Source organism: Neophocaena asiaeorientalis, unplaced genomic scaffold, assembly GCF_003031525.2.
Source record: "Neophocaena asiaeorientalis asiaeorientalis breed wild unplaced genomic scaffold, Neophocaena_asiaeorientalis_V1.1 scaffold567, whole genome shotgun sequence".
NCBI classification, from domain to species: domain Eukaryota; kingdom Metazoa; phylum Chordata; class Mammalia; order Artiodactyla; family Phocoenidae; genus Neophocaena; species Neophocaena asiaeorientalis.
Window position 1 is genome coordinate 544,515 of NW_020173728.1, and position 13,745 is coordinate 558,259.

Below are 13,745 nucleotides of genomic sequence, written 5' to 3' on the forward strand. Positions count from 1 at the left end.
CCTAGGAAAGAGGGGGCTTCCTGATCAAGAGATTGTTTAGGAGAAGGAACCAACCCCGCACACATGCCTCGACTCCTATGCACACAAACCCTGCCCATGGTCGTGGACCCTCTGGCCATTCAACTCATCCCTCCCGGCCCTCCCAAGTCCAAGTCCTGCCGAGATGTAGACCTCCCTCCGACGCCTTATGATTGGCTGCTGCTGGGCACTGGTGCCCAATCAGTGCACGCAGAGAACACAGACCCCGCGGCAGACAAGGCAGACACTGAGGCGATGGGGCTGAATACCAATTCCTCCGCCAAGACCCGCGGAGAATTCATTATGCGGGTTGATCTGCATGCACACTGCTTTAAACATGCAAATCCCTCCAGCAGTGGTGTACCCGTGGTTGAACAGAATATGAATCAAAGGCTCAGCCCTTTCTTTTTATGCTCAGATCATAAAGTCTGAAACATCTCAAGTTTTTGTGTATGTGTCGATTTTTTTTTTTTTTTTTTTTAAATCAGAGGCAGTGAAGGCTCTATTCGGTACTGCCTAAAACAAGATTAGGAAATGGGAAGCTGTCCCATTGCTATCTAGATTTAAAAATTAAAATGATTAATGTCTAGAACATAAAACTCAATTATAGGAAGGACCATCGGGACAGTGATAAAAAAAAAGGGAGGTGGAATTTCCAGATAAATTTGGAAGGGTCTTGTCACTGATTTAAGGTCCCATTAACTTCATGGGGATCTAATCAAAGGCTTTCTGTTAAAAGTAAATCCGAGGCTCAGGGAGTGAGAGTTCTTACAAGGATGGGAGAAATTCCATCAGTACTCTGTAGAATTAACCCCGAAAATGGGATGTCCCTTCTCACACATGGTGGGAATCATCACCATCTTGGGGTTTTTTTTGCACAAAAGTGCTTAGGGTCGAATTATAAGGGCTTTCCTTTGTGACCTCTGCTCTGTTTGAGCCCAGTGTATTGTACTTTCTGGTCTCTGGGGCTTAAGGAGCAGCTAGAGATCCGGCCTTTGCGGTGAGGATTTTCCATGATGATATAATGTTATCATGGGTCCCCATTCACTGCAAGTGAATCATCTCACCAGGAAACTAGGAGCAAGGCAACAGTTTACCTTCTACTTAATAGGGAACAAAGTTCACCTTTACTCAATACTTCAGCTGACTCTTTCACCACTGAGCATTGGAAATGCACAGTTTTAGAAGGTTTCTGCTCAAACTGGGCATTTCTATCCGCCTTCCTTGTGGTGCAACAAGCACCGCCGTGGACGCAGGAGGACCCTCAACCCCCTTCACCCCTGTCCTCAGATGTTGGCCCTAAAAAGTGTGGAAATAGCATGCCTGGATTCTGAACCACTTTTCTGAGGGACCCCTTCGATAGTTCTAGAGGGAGTTGGCAGAGCATAACTTTTGGTGGGTGAATGTAGGCGGCTAACTACACGAGACTCTGAAAATTCACATTTGGAAGGTGGATTCCACCTTGAAGACATTGGAGAGGACTTGTGGCCTCCGCACACTTGGGAAGGCAGTGCTGGGCCCAGGGCACGTGACGACAATTATTAATATCTTTACGTGGCCATCTCCCCGCCGTGTAATGTCACTCATTCTTAACGATATCATTTGAGAACTAAAGCCAAGTCACACTTAAAGTTCACATGATTGTGAAGGCTTTATCATCATTATCCTAGTTTGATGACTGAGAGGCTGAGGCTCAGGGGGAGCCATTAGGAAATGGAGACGCTGGAACTTACAGGGATGATGTCAGGACACTGAATATTCCCCCTAAACCCTCCTTGCATTTGCCACGATCTGCAGGCAGCTTTCTGGCAGCAGGATTCCACCTTTCCCGCGCAGGACAGGAAGTACCTGGAGGGTTAAGACCCCAGCAGCTGCAGGAGTTAGGGCACAGACCTCTCTGCTCCCTCCCACTCCCAGGGAGGCGTCTGAGGTACAGGTTCTCCTCTGGCTTTGGAGGCCGCTGCAGGTGAAGCCTCAGTTGCCCACAGTAGCAACTGGCTTCACCACAGGCCCCTTATCGGCTGCCTTCCCTTCCTGGTCTCATGACCGCAATCCTTTTCCAGTATTTCCTGAGCCAAGGGCCAGCTTGCACTTGAATCACTGGCTCTACTTCTGGGGGGAATGGAGACTAAGACAGAGATATTTTGACTCCCAGTTCTGTAGTTTCATGTCACCTGACACTTTCCTATCTGTGTCAGTTAGGAGTTTTCTAGAGACACCATCAGAGGCCAGAGGTAGCACTAGGCCATCTCCATCGCTGGGCAGTCTCCCCACCCGTATGGGTGCTGCTAGCTCCTAAGTGGCTGTTCATCCGGGCTCCCTGAGGCAGCCTCTAGGTCGAGTTTACCCTGTGCCACGTTCATGGGGAATTGGTGGGTTCAATGCCTGGCAGAGCCGGCAGGGTGGGAGGAGGTAGATATGGGCTGGGGGGCAAGTTAAGCTTCCACATGGCCCCAGAGCAGACTTGATGGACCCCATGGGGAGCCCGGGAGCTAGCGCGGCCCTCAGAACTGTCTGGAGTGGGGCTGAGATCTCATCCATCAGGATGGAATGTTGGCCAGCCCAGCAAGGGTCGTGAGCTCTGAAGCCCAGGAAAGCCGAGGGGCTGAAGTGGCCTGTTGTTGTCCTTCCCAGCAGCCAGCCAGCCCTCCCTGGACCAGGGCCAGCTGAGTGGTGGTCCTGGGCCCAGCCTCACTTCCCTCCACACTGTCAGGAGAACTGCCACTCCAAGCCCTTGGTGACACCCATCCTCTGTCCCCCTGCAGCTCACCGCCTCCCCCAGGCTGTGGCTTCCCCAGCCTGGCGGCTGTATCAGGTCCACTCCATTGCACTGGCATTTCCCTCCACTAGGGGAGCCCTGGGTCCCTTTCAGCCTGGAGAGTTTGCCGTCTTCCTTCGGGTAGGACCTAGTATCGCCCACTGGGCAGGAGGCAGGGACCTTCCCATCCCAGGAAAAGCGGATTGCTGCTCTCTGGGGTGCACTAACACACTGCATTGTGTTGATTTCTGGTCCACTCCCGATCCTGGGAACTCCTTGAAGATATCCGTGATGCCCCGGGAGCCATGGGGCAGGTGGGGGATTCATAAATGTTTATCGGATGCATACTGGCTGAGCTGCTCCAGGAACAGGGACAAATGTGCCTTTAAATGAGAGCTAAGACCAAGTTTGATTTGCACATCCTGTCACAAGTGTGGCAGGAACTGAGAAGAATGAAGTTCACCTCGGGAGCTTCGGGAACACAGAATTCCTAATCCCTGAGGTCACTTGCAGGCAGGATCAGTCCCATCACTGTGACCATTGGCTGCACCCCAGCGGGAAGAGGCTCAGAGCAAGGAGGTGCTTGACTAACCTCTTGATGACAACTGCTAGTGCTGGAATTTGTTGGTGCTCTTGGAAATATTTTAGCTTAAATATAAAAATAACACGTGGATGCATTCTCTTTGCAAAAAAAATTGAAACATGACAGATAATGACAAAGTCCCCTTTAACATGCCATCACCCCAGCACACCCCCTTTCCTCCCCAGAGATGACCTCTGTAGGGTATGGTGTGGATCTCCCCAGAACCGCCCCCCCAGGCACTAAAGAAACGTGCACGCTCACGCACAGACATGAACAAGAAGATGCCCTGCAGTGCTCATTATAATAGCAGAGTTTGCAAACTCACCATGTCCCACGGAAAAGGGGGGAATTTCCCATCACTAAGAGCAAGGTTTCCATTTTCTTATGGAACAGGTGGCTACATTGGTCCACTTAAGAGAATTAAACTTTCCAAGTTACCTGAAATAAGTCCAAGTGGAGGGAGGGTTTTGTTTTGTTTTTTAATCTAATGGGTGAAATTTAGCAAACATTCCACCCCAGAGCAGGTACCCCAGGTTGGTCTGAAGCACCCAGAGGGAGAAGGATGGCAGGGAGGTTCTGGCAGCTGAGGGACCTTCTGGAAAGATGAAGGAGGCTTCTGCCAGCTTTGGGTCACCAGGAGAACATCACTGGGTGTAAAACGACTTTGTGCGTGGGAAAGAAGGGGTGTAAGGAGAATGTTAAGGGAACAGAAAGGGAATCAGAAAGAGGAGTGGTGAGCCGGGAAGGGTGAAGAGGGGAGTTGCAAAAACATTTGGATGCTGGGGTTTTCTGGACCAAATCACTTCAGGAAGAGGACGGGGTGGGGAAGGGGAAGAGGGATGGTTTTAGCATGTGGTAGAAGGTTTAGAAAGAATTGGAAATAGGGAGGGGTTGGGAGTTACTGTCAGCACAAAAATAAAATGCTGAGTTTAACCTTCAAAGGGAGGGAAAGCCATGGAATTGAAGCTAAGGTCCAGCTCTTTCCTAAGAAGGGTAGCAAGTGGGTAGAACAGTTTTGCTAATTCTGGAGCGGTCCTTGACCCAGAGCTCAGCACAGCTCTGACCTCATGCAGAGAGATGAGAATGATCTTTTCAAATACGTGGTGTCATTTTGAGCAGGGTTAGCTGTCTTTTAAGAGGGTTGATTTGGTTAGAGTTGAGAGGACAAACCGTAAAACGTAGCATCACGCAGTTCTCTAGGTAGTGTTGGGATCTCCTCCGGTGTGATGCTGAGGGTGCAGGGAGGGAAAGTAACACTGACCAGACATTCTCAATACACCAGGCGCCCAGCTAAGCCACTTTCAAGTGCCTCAAAACATTTCATCCTCACCCAGTCCATGGCGTTTGCTGTTGTCTCCATTTCAGATGGGAAATCTGAAGCTTTTTTGCTAAGAAGTCCTCAGTCCCAGTGTATCCAGTCTTTCAGGCTTTTGTGGAGAGAACCCACAGTAGGGAATACGTTTTCCATCCTGCTGCAGGTACACACACGTTTATAACAAAAACAGAGGTTTTTCAGAGCTACACGTGACTTTTCTATGTGAGGTGCACAGAGGGATTCTGTTCTATTCCTTTCCTTTATTTAATGATAATTTCAATGAAATTAATTGCTGTCACAACACATTGAAGAGCCATCAATTGGAGTTTGAAAAGCACTCACCCAGCATTTGTCATAACCTGATTTTATCCCTCCAAAACCAGTCTTCAAGGGTAAACTATGGGTTTTTCAATCAGAGTTGCATAGCCTCTGTCTTTTGTTCTTCCTTCCATCCAAGTGTCCATCCATCCATCCAGTAAACATTTGTCAGTACGTAGATGTTGAAACAACTTTCGGATTCCCCATTAGGGGAAACTGTGCTATCTCATCAACTCTCAGCTCCCAAAATAGAAAAACTCAAATCATCAAACCATGGAAAGAATCAATAAGTGGCAGATACACACCCCAGAAATGCCCAGAGGGGCCACTGTAGATGGTTCCAGAGCTAACATCCTTGGATATAATCCCCACCCCTCCAAGAAAGAAAATATTCCTTCAGATGTTCCGTCACAACGACAAAACATGCAAAAGAGATAAGTGAACCAGGTAGTAGCATTCCAAGATGTCAGTACTGCAGCATAAAAAAATGGGTCAGGTTGCAGGGGGACCTGGAGCGGAAGAAAACTGAAGTCACGCCCCATTCCTACAGCACTCTCTCTTCCTGCATCTGAATCTGTTGAGTCCTGCTAACCGTGACCACGGGCTGTTTAAAATTATACCGTTTGCCTTATTTAATTTTCTTCTGCAGTCATAAATATTAATTAAGCTAAACCACAGAGAGCTCCATTTCAATCCTTTCCCTTCCTGCGGACCATAAGCAATTAAGATCCATAGCTTTAAGTCCTAACCGGTTCTTTAAGTCTGCCCTGGGACATCCACTTTTTTTATTTCTTAAATTAGGACAGATTTATTAAATCTTAGTGGTTTCTTTTTCCTGCCTAACTCTCCTGAGCTGTGGGTGTTCTCAGTTTGATTCTCTTCTTGCAAATACAATCTTTGCTTCTCCAGCGGACTGGCTCATCTTCTCCAAACCAAGATGCAGCAAAGTGCATGTTCAATTCCTGAGGAGCAGAAATATTTGTGTGCAGCCCGTCAGCTACCCAGTGGCAAAGATCACACTTTTCAATGTTTGGTAATTTAATATTATTTAATGACAAAAACAGAAGAAATAACTGTAAAAAATGAGGAAAATATAACGTGGAAAGTGCAAGTCTTCTCCCAAGCCTTCCAAGTCCCTATTTCTGGAGGTGTAATTGTTTACAGCCTTGTGTGCAACCTTCAAAACTTTTCTGTACGTAGAGTCAAGATTACCTTTACAAAAATTAGATCAAATTACCCATATCCAGCGACTGTTTAGCCCTTCATCATAAAGTAGATATACTTTCTATATGATTTCAGAAAGATTTATATCAGCTTTATAACAGCTCCATAATATTCCACAATTAAGTTGGGTTATTGTTTACTTAACTTTATTCTTTAAGAGTTACGATCTTGGGCATATTGTAGATAAACCACACACATACACTTGGTACCAGTAACTGAAAACTCTACCTGTGAGCATTTTCCTTTTTCCCATGCTTCTCATGACTTCTCCATCAGAGAACATTATAATGTGGAAACAGGTCAAGGTTTGGGTCAGAGGGCCTGGATTGGGATGGAAGGGCTGGGTGGTCTGAGGCAAGCCCTCAACATCTCACTCCCATTCCCCAGGGACAAAGGGAACTCCCACCTGAGAGAGGTTTTGGAGAACCATGAAGTCTGATGCAAATATTACCCCTCCCACCACGAAGGTCCTGGTCACTTGGGGGGCAGTAAACCCGAGGAATTAACGTAAAAAAAATTATATACCTGTATTTCTAAATTCAACATAAAAAGGAGAAAAGAATAAAAGAAACAGGGAAGGAGAAAAAAGCCTTCTTTCAATTTCTATGTAACTACAAAGACTGGGGAGCAGGGCTCAGGTCTGAGACATAGAACTCCCACTAGGACCAGATGGTCCTCATCGTTAGCATCTACTTAGCACTTTATTCTGAAGACTTACAGGAATGAATTTACCAGGTTTTCTCTTAAAGGGAAAAACTAAACTCTCAGGATTTTGCAAGGTATACATCTATTTATGTAGACTCCTCTGGAGAATATTAAACAGTACTGATCATTGGTTATATGATGTAAAACAATACATCCAAAATCAGCATCGCGTATTTCCATGCCTTAGTCCGACAGAGGCAAACCATGGGGTGATGTAGCCGCTGGGCGTGAAAGATACTACAAAATAAGTTTGTATTTTATATCCAGTTCCATCCAGGGATCGCAAAGCAGCTGAATACAATGTCCTCCGCAGCTTTTTCACCCCTCCCCCAGTCCTCATTGCTTTAAAATCAAACACAGATTAAGGACTTGGTCTAAAATTCTTACTGTGTTTACATTGCTTTTTTTCCATGTGCTTTTATAAATATGGTAGAAATAAGAAGAATTTGCCCTGTTTGCTCCTGTTTAGCAGTTCTTACCTGGAAAGAAGGAGCCCTTTTCAGAACGAATGACATTTAAATTCCCACAAGGGAAAGATGATCTGAGCGCTAATTATGGGTGCATATTGCAAATAGAATAAGCATTAAGGAAACATCTTGAGTTTTTAAATTCTTCTCATCTTTGAGACTCAAATTTTAGTTTCCAAACGTTTCCTATTATACATGTTGGAAAATATTTGGGTGGCAAAGCAAGAGAAACAGTGTGTTTCCTAGCGTGGGAGTGGGGGTAATTTTGGTGTGTCTGCGGGTTCAGCTTGCATTTCTCCTGGTCTTGTTCTTTTTCTTGGGCATCAGCAGGCAGTGCCAGTTCAGCATCGGGTCAGCGTCTTGGGGAAGAAAATTCCAAGCCCCAGTCACCTTCCCAGGAGGCCCAGGTCTTTTCCAGGAGGAGGACATGTGCAAACCCCATTTGAAACTCAATAAACAGGAATCTCCTTGTCACTTTCTCTTCTTTTGGATCTATTTTGTTTCTTAAAAATGCACATTGGGATCAGTGAAGAGGTAGGGGATGTTTAGGAAAGGTCAGCAAGTCCAGCGCACCAGATTCATCGGGAGGCAGGATCAGCCCGGGTCCTCCGGGCTCTCTCTCCCTTAGGGAGGAGAGTTAAGGGGCCTTGGAGGGCGTTTGTGATGCAGTGTGATTGCAGCTGAAACTTTGCTTAGGCCGTTTTTCCTTGCTTGGAAAATGACAGCTTCCAAGTCACCAACTGATCATTGCTGTAGGTTCCCTGTCCTGCCGGGTCAACCAGGGAGGTCCCAGGAGAGGCGCTGTGGGAGGTGCGGGAAGCTGACAATGCCAGGTGGGGCCTGGGAGGGGGGCGCTGCTGAGAGCACGTTCTCCACGCCCCAAGCTGCGGACACGTTCTGAACCCTGGGAAGATGCATTCTGGCTGTGGGGAGGGTCGGTGTGGCCGGGAGCGAGTGGGAGGGGAGAACCCACAGGAGGTGAAAGTGGACTTGCTTTACATTTCATCAAGGCCTGTCTCACCGCTGAGCTCAGGACAGACTGCAAGATGAGTTAGGGAAGCGGGGCCATTTCACCTGTGGTCAGCGGACCAGCAGCCTCACCATCACCTGGAAGCCTGTTAGAATGTCAACTCTCAAGCCCCTCCCCCGCCCAGAATCTGCATTTTAACAAGATCCCCAGGGGCAGGTTTTATGCACATAAAAATTTGCTGGGCGGGTCCCGGGCCCCCGTTAATTACCCCAGGTCCCTGTCAAACGAAGCTCCCACTTTTCAGGAAGCTCCACAATCCTTTCCTCTGGAAAGACTTTTGGAAGCAAAGCAGGCAAGGAGTGAATACAGACACGTGTCTTACACACACTTGCCGCGGTTCTCACACACACGGGGCACACTCTCAAGCCAGCAGGAGCACCTCGCTGCCGACTTCTGTCTCCTTCCCAGAGCCGGAAGCCCCCCCTAGTACCTGTAGGATGGAAAACTGATACTCTAGAGAGTTTACAAATGGTAGTGGGACTGGAGTTGCCTGCCATTCTGCTGGCATCCTGCCCACTGCTTCAGAGGACCCAACCCTTGGCTCTCCCATCAATTCTGGGTCAACACAGGCAGCACACTTCGCCTTGGGTTTGCGTCCATCCCCGCCAGCAGCTTGGTTAATTCCGAATGGTGAGATGTAGACTGCCCTTTGGAATGGGGTTTTTGGCCCTTGGAAATTCCTGGGTCATCATTGAAAGGAGACTTGAAGACATAGGCAAAATAAGTTCTGCTGGAACACGTAGCAGAAGAAGGCAGGAAGCAGAGCGAGTAGAAGGAAACACTGCAAAGCAACCTCTGCAAGCACATGGCTTTGCCTACCATGGTCAGGGCGGTATCTCCGCCATCTGGAATATAGTAAGTGCTCATTAAAACAGTTGCTAAATGGACCAAAAATCTATAAACTACTCTTCACTGTCACTGCTCAATATGAGAGCAAGTTATGTCTAATTCTTTTCTGCTTACGCAGAGCCCCTGTATCACTTTGAGATGGAAGCAAGAAGAAAACATCCACTTCGCAAGCCTGAGGCTCAAACTCCAGGCCTTGCTAACCTCCTCTGATCTCCACATCTGTCTATGCTTCATCCTTTCATACTTATTCAAAGTATATTTGTTCATCCAAGTAACTAATCAGTAACTTGTAGATCTAATGGGGCCGCTTCTTAATTATCTCCCTGGGTTCCTAAGAATGAATGTCCGGGTCCGATTCTTCAGGTCTGTGACAGACTCTCCATGACTCCTGTCCTCAGTGAGGTTTACTGCTGGCTCTTTTGGCACGAATAACAGCTCCTCTCTAAGAATAACGTCCACATGTATGAAATAGCTCGCAGAGCCGTCAGTGCAGATACATCTAATTTAGGCATCCCTCAAAGAGGAGTTTATTCTCACTCACGTTGACATGTTATTATCCCCACTCAAAGTCGTCATTTCTTTATTTTTCTCTCTTCCACTTAATTTAATTACCTGCTCTAACAGTCCCACTTACCAGAAGCGTGCTAAAAACTCAAGAATGGTGGACAGGATGCCAAGTATATGCCAGAAATATTTGTCAGACCCTGGACCCGAATGGGCAGATCATCGACCTTCTCCACAGACCCACACAGATGGGAGTGGAGTCGACAACTGCCCAGCCTGACCACCAAGGAAGCCCACAAAAATGCACAACCCATTACCACGACCAACCTTCCAAACAGCTATCAAATTCTATGTGCACAGAAAAAGACAGCTGAGTGCCAAATTCTTCCAACAGGACCTGAGGACAGAGCTTCACCTGCTCCCGACACAGGGCTATCCTAGCCACCACCTGGGGTTGACGCGCATATCACTCCTCTTCCTCCCTTAACTCAAGGGAGGGCACAGTCGTCTTCCTTACGCGGGTCAGAGAACATAGTACTGGTTTGTTTTCAGAACTCAAGCCCTTGCTCCCTTGAAGTGATGGCTTCCCTGATCGCCTTGCACGTGTGAGAACTGAACGAACATGGTATGAGTTATTTTGCTAAAGTTTCCGTGACATCAGATCTAACATTTTTTAAATTTATTATGACTTATTTCCCATCTTTTCCTGTGAATCTTGCCCAGGAGTGGTAGATTGTATGCATGTGTATAAACTTACTGTGTATAACCCTACAATGCCATATCTTGCTTTCCTCTCAATTTTAACATCACATTCAACATCACTTTTTAAATTTTTTTTCACATAAATCTCCTTTGAAAGATATTCTTCACTAATTATCTTTTCAATTGCCCTCCCCATAAACAACGAGGGTTTTGGCCATCAAAGAACCATGGAAGCCAGCAAAACAAGTATCTGATTGCTCAGTGCCAAGTAGCTTGATTTTTTTTTTTAAACGTAATTTCAGAAATAACAACCCATGGAAAGTGAAATGTTGATTGCAACCTTGGATACAACTGTGTGCCTCTTCTTTAGTAAGACTTGGGAGGCACCCTGAAAATCCCACCTTGTGAATAATGGAGGTGTGGGTGTCTGATTTCTGCCAACCCAAAGGTTATTTGAAGGTAAAATGTGTATTTTCAGAAGACTTTGCTAAATCACCTTTCTCTGTCTCCTCTGTTTTAACCTCACCTGAAGACCTGCCTAGTAATGCCCTAAAGCAAGGCTTGTCCCGGGTATTTATTCTCGAAAGGGCTTCTGGGAACTGGAGGGAACTGGAGTATTGATCAGCCCAAAGCGCACCCGCCCTTTGGTATTTTGTGGGTCATCGGTTAGGGAAGTTGAGTACTGTTATTTGATGCCCCCTTCCTCACAGGCTAGTTTCACATGACGGAGAGCCCCCCGGGGTAGGAGTTTTGCTGGAGATCGCAGAGAGACCGAAGGAGGCCCAGATTTGAGCCCAGTCAGTCCGCTGGGCCAGCGACCGGAATAAAACCAACGCGCTAAATCCAAGCACAGTCATCGGTCATAAGGCGGCTTTAAACGCAAAGCCGGCAGCACCGAACGACAAGGCCGGGAAAGAGAGGGGGCATGGGCAAAGGAAATCTTTGTAGGTCTCAGCCCTAGGTGGGGCTTCAAATAAGGGGGGATCAGAGGAAATATCTGTTTTCAGCCCGAGCTACCCGCGAACTTTTTCCTGGAGAGAAGCTCGCGGAGCAATTTACAGCATTCCAGCCTGAGGCTCTCGTGCCAGACGCTCTGAATCAACCTTTAGAAACCAGAGCTGCCGGGAAGGGAAGGAGCGCCGTGTGCAGGGGCGGGAGCGCCTCGGCGGGCCTCAGTGCAGGGAAGGGCGGCGGGCCGGGGGCGTGGGCTCGCGCTCCCCGCAGCATCCGCCGGCCGCGCTCCCCGAAGGAGGCCAACCTGGGTTTGCGCTGAACGTCGGGGACCCCGAAGAAGCGCCAGCCCCCGGAAGGCGTTTTCGGAGAGACTCGGAGAGGCCGGCGGACGGCGCGGGAGTCCAGATAGCGGGGTTAGGGGCTCGGGGGTCCGTGAGGGCTCGGTCTGTCCCGGGGCCGCGGCCGACAGGGGGCACCCTGTCACTGCGGAAGCCGGTGACCAGGGGCCGGGCCACCGAGGGGCACGCCCTCCTACCCCGGGCCGCTCTTTCTCCTGCTCGTGGCGAGATTTCTAGAACCACATTTTCCACCAGGAGCAAAAAGAGGGGAGTGGACACTCACGTAGACGCACAGACTAACTTAACCTGGACACTCGAGATTTAAATCCCACGCACACCAGAAAGCTGTCTGTCGTTGTTTCTCAGGTTTGTCTGTCTGACCTACTGAATGTGAGAAGCGCCCCGCGGGGGCAAGGAAGAGTGTGTCTGTGTGTATGTCTGTGCGTGCGCGCGCGCGTGCGTGTATGTGTGTGTGTGTGTGTGTGTGTTTCTGCCCTCGGCCTGCGCAGAAAGCTTTGGAAAATAGGCCAGGGCGGACCCTCTCTCCCCAGCCCTCGGGAGAGCGATCAAGTAGTTTCCACCCACGCTCGGGGACCCGGCGAGAGATGCCCGGGCATCTGGTCCCTCGGCTCCCCTGTGCACACCGACACTACGTGTGCATACGCCCAGCGCACTTCCCGGCTGCACCGCGCCGGCCTGCCCCTCCCGGGAGCAGTCTGCGCTGCGCACGGCTTTCAGGGAGAAGCAGACCTTGGCTGTGGGGGACCCTGCCCCGGCCCTCGCTCAGCGGGTTCATTAACGCTCTCACTAAGAATTGGTCAAACCAGCCGCGCCTGCATCTTTAGTTCAAAGCGTTGCAGGCCCGAGAGCCCTGGAGTAGAGGGAAGGGGTGGGAGTACCCCTGCACCTACTGCTCCGCCCCCTGCCCTCTGGCCTGACCCTCACCCAGCCTTCCGTTTCCCTTACTCTGCTCCGTGCCTGCCACCTCGCTTCTGTCTTCTGCCACCATTACCCATAACTCTGGACAGGTGGGCCAGATACCCACTATTTCCTATTTTTCTCTTTTTGGGGTTGAGGGCGCAGGGCCGCATCCTCACGGCCCAGCCGGGGTTTAGAACCAAGAAAGGGCGGCCACCTCCAAACACCTGTAGTATTCTGCCTCCCCGCCCCCTCCCCGATCTGGCGCACTGAGGTCTTGGTACCTGGCCTAGGACAGGTGATCATTTGAACTCAGAAGCTGGATCGAAAATAAAAAGGACGAATATGGTTGCTAGGGTTTCTAATTCTTATAAAACAGGAAAGCAGAGAGGACAAGAGACACCCCCGCCCACAGCCAGGCGGACTCCTTATGCCCCATTATTGATCCCTTAATTCCCCTCTCTCCTCCCGCCTCGTCCCCCACCTCCTGCCCTGTTTGTTTTAGTTACGAAATGTTGTGGGCACCTCAGTTGTGACTGAAAAGTAACCTTGAAACACGCCGTCCTGACTGTCAGAGACAAATAGCCTCCCAACCGTCGCAGCAGCTGGCGGGGCCGCGCGCGCCCTGCGCCCGGCACCCGGACCGTGGGACGGGGCTCCTCCCCTCCAGCCGCCCCGTCCGGCGTTGGAGGCCTGGCTCCCGCCGGGGAGGCGGGACCCAGCGCCCCGCACGCCTCCCGAAGCCGCTCCGGGTCTTAACTGTAACGGGAGGGGCCTCCCAGCAGCCGCAACAGGCGAGTTAAAGGTGTGTACACAGTTTTTCTAAATACGACAGCGCTTTGCAGATTGGCTCTGTCACCGGTTGGTTGTTTTGACAGGGAATGAGCCCTGAGAACTAAGAAATCCGGGATAAATAAATGCGGCTTTGATAAGGCTCTGCAGAGGCGAGAGCGGGCGCGGAAGCCGGACGCGCCCTCGGACAGGCGCGCCAGGGGCCCGGCTCTATGGGACGGGGACGGGGCCAGAGCCCTGGGCCGCTCCACTGGGTGGCCTCCTCCCGGG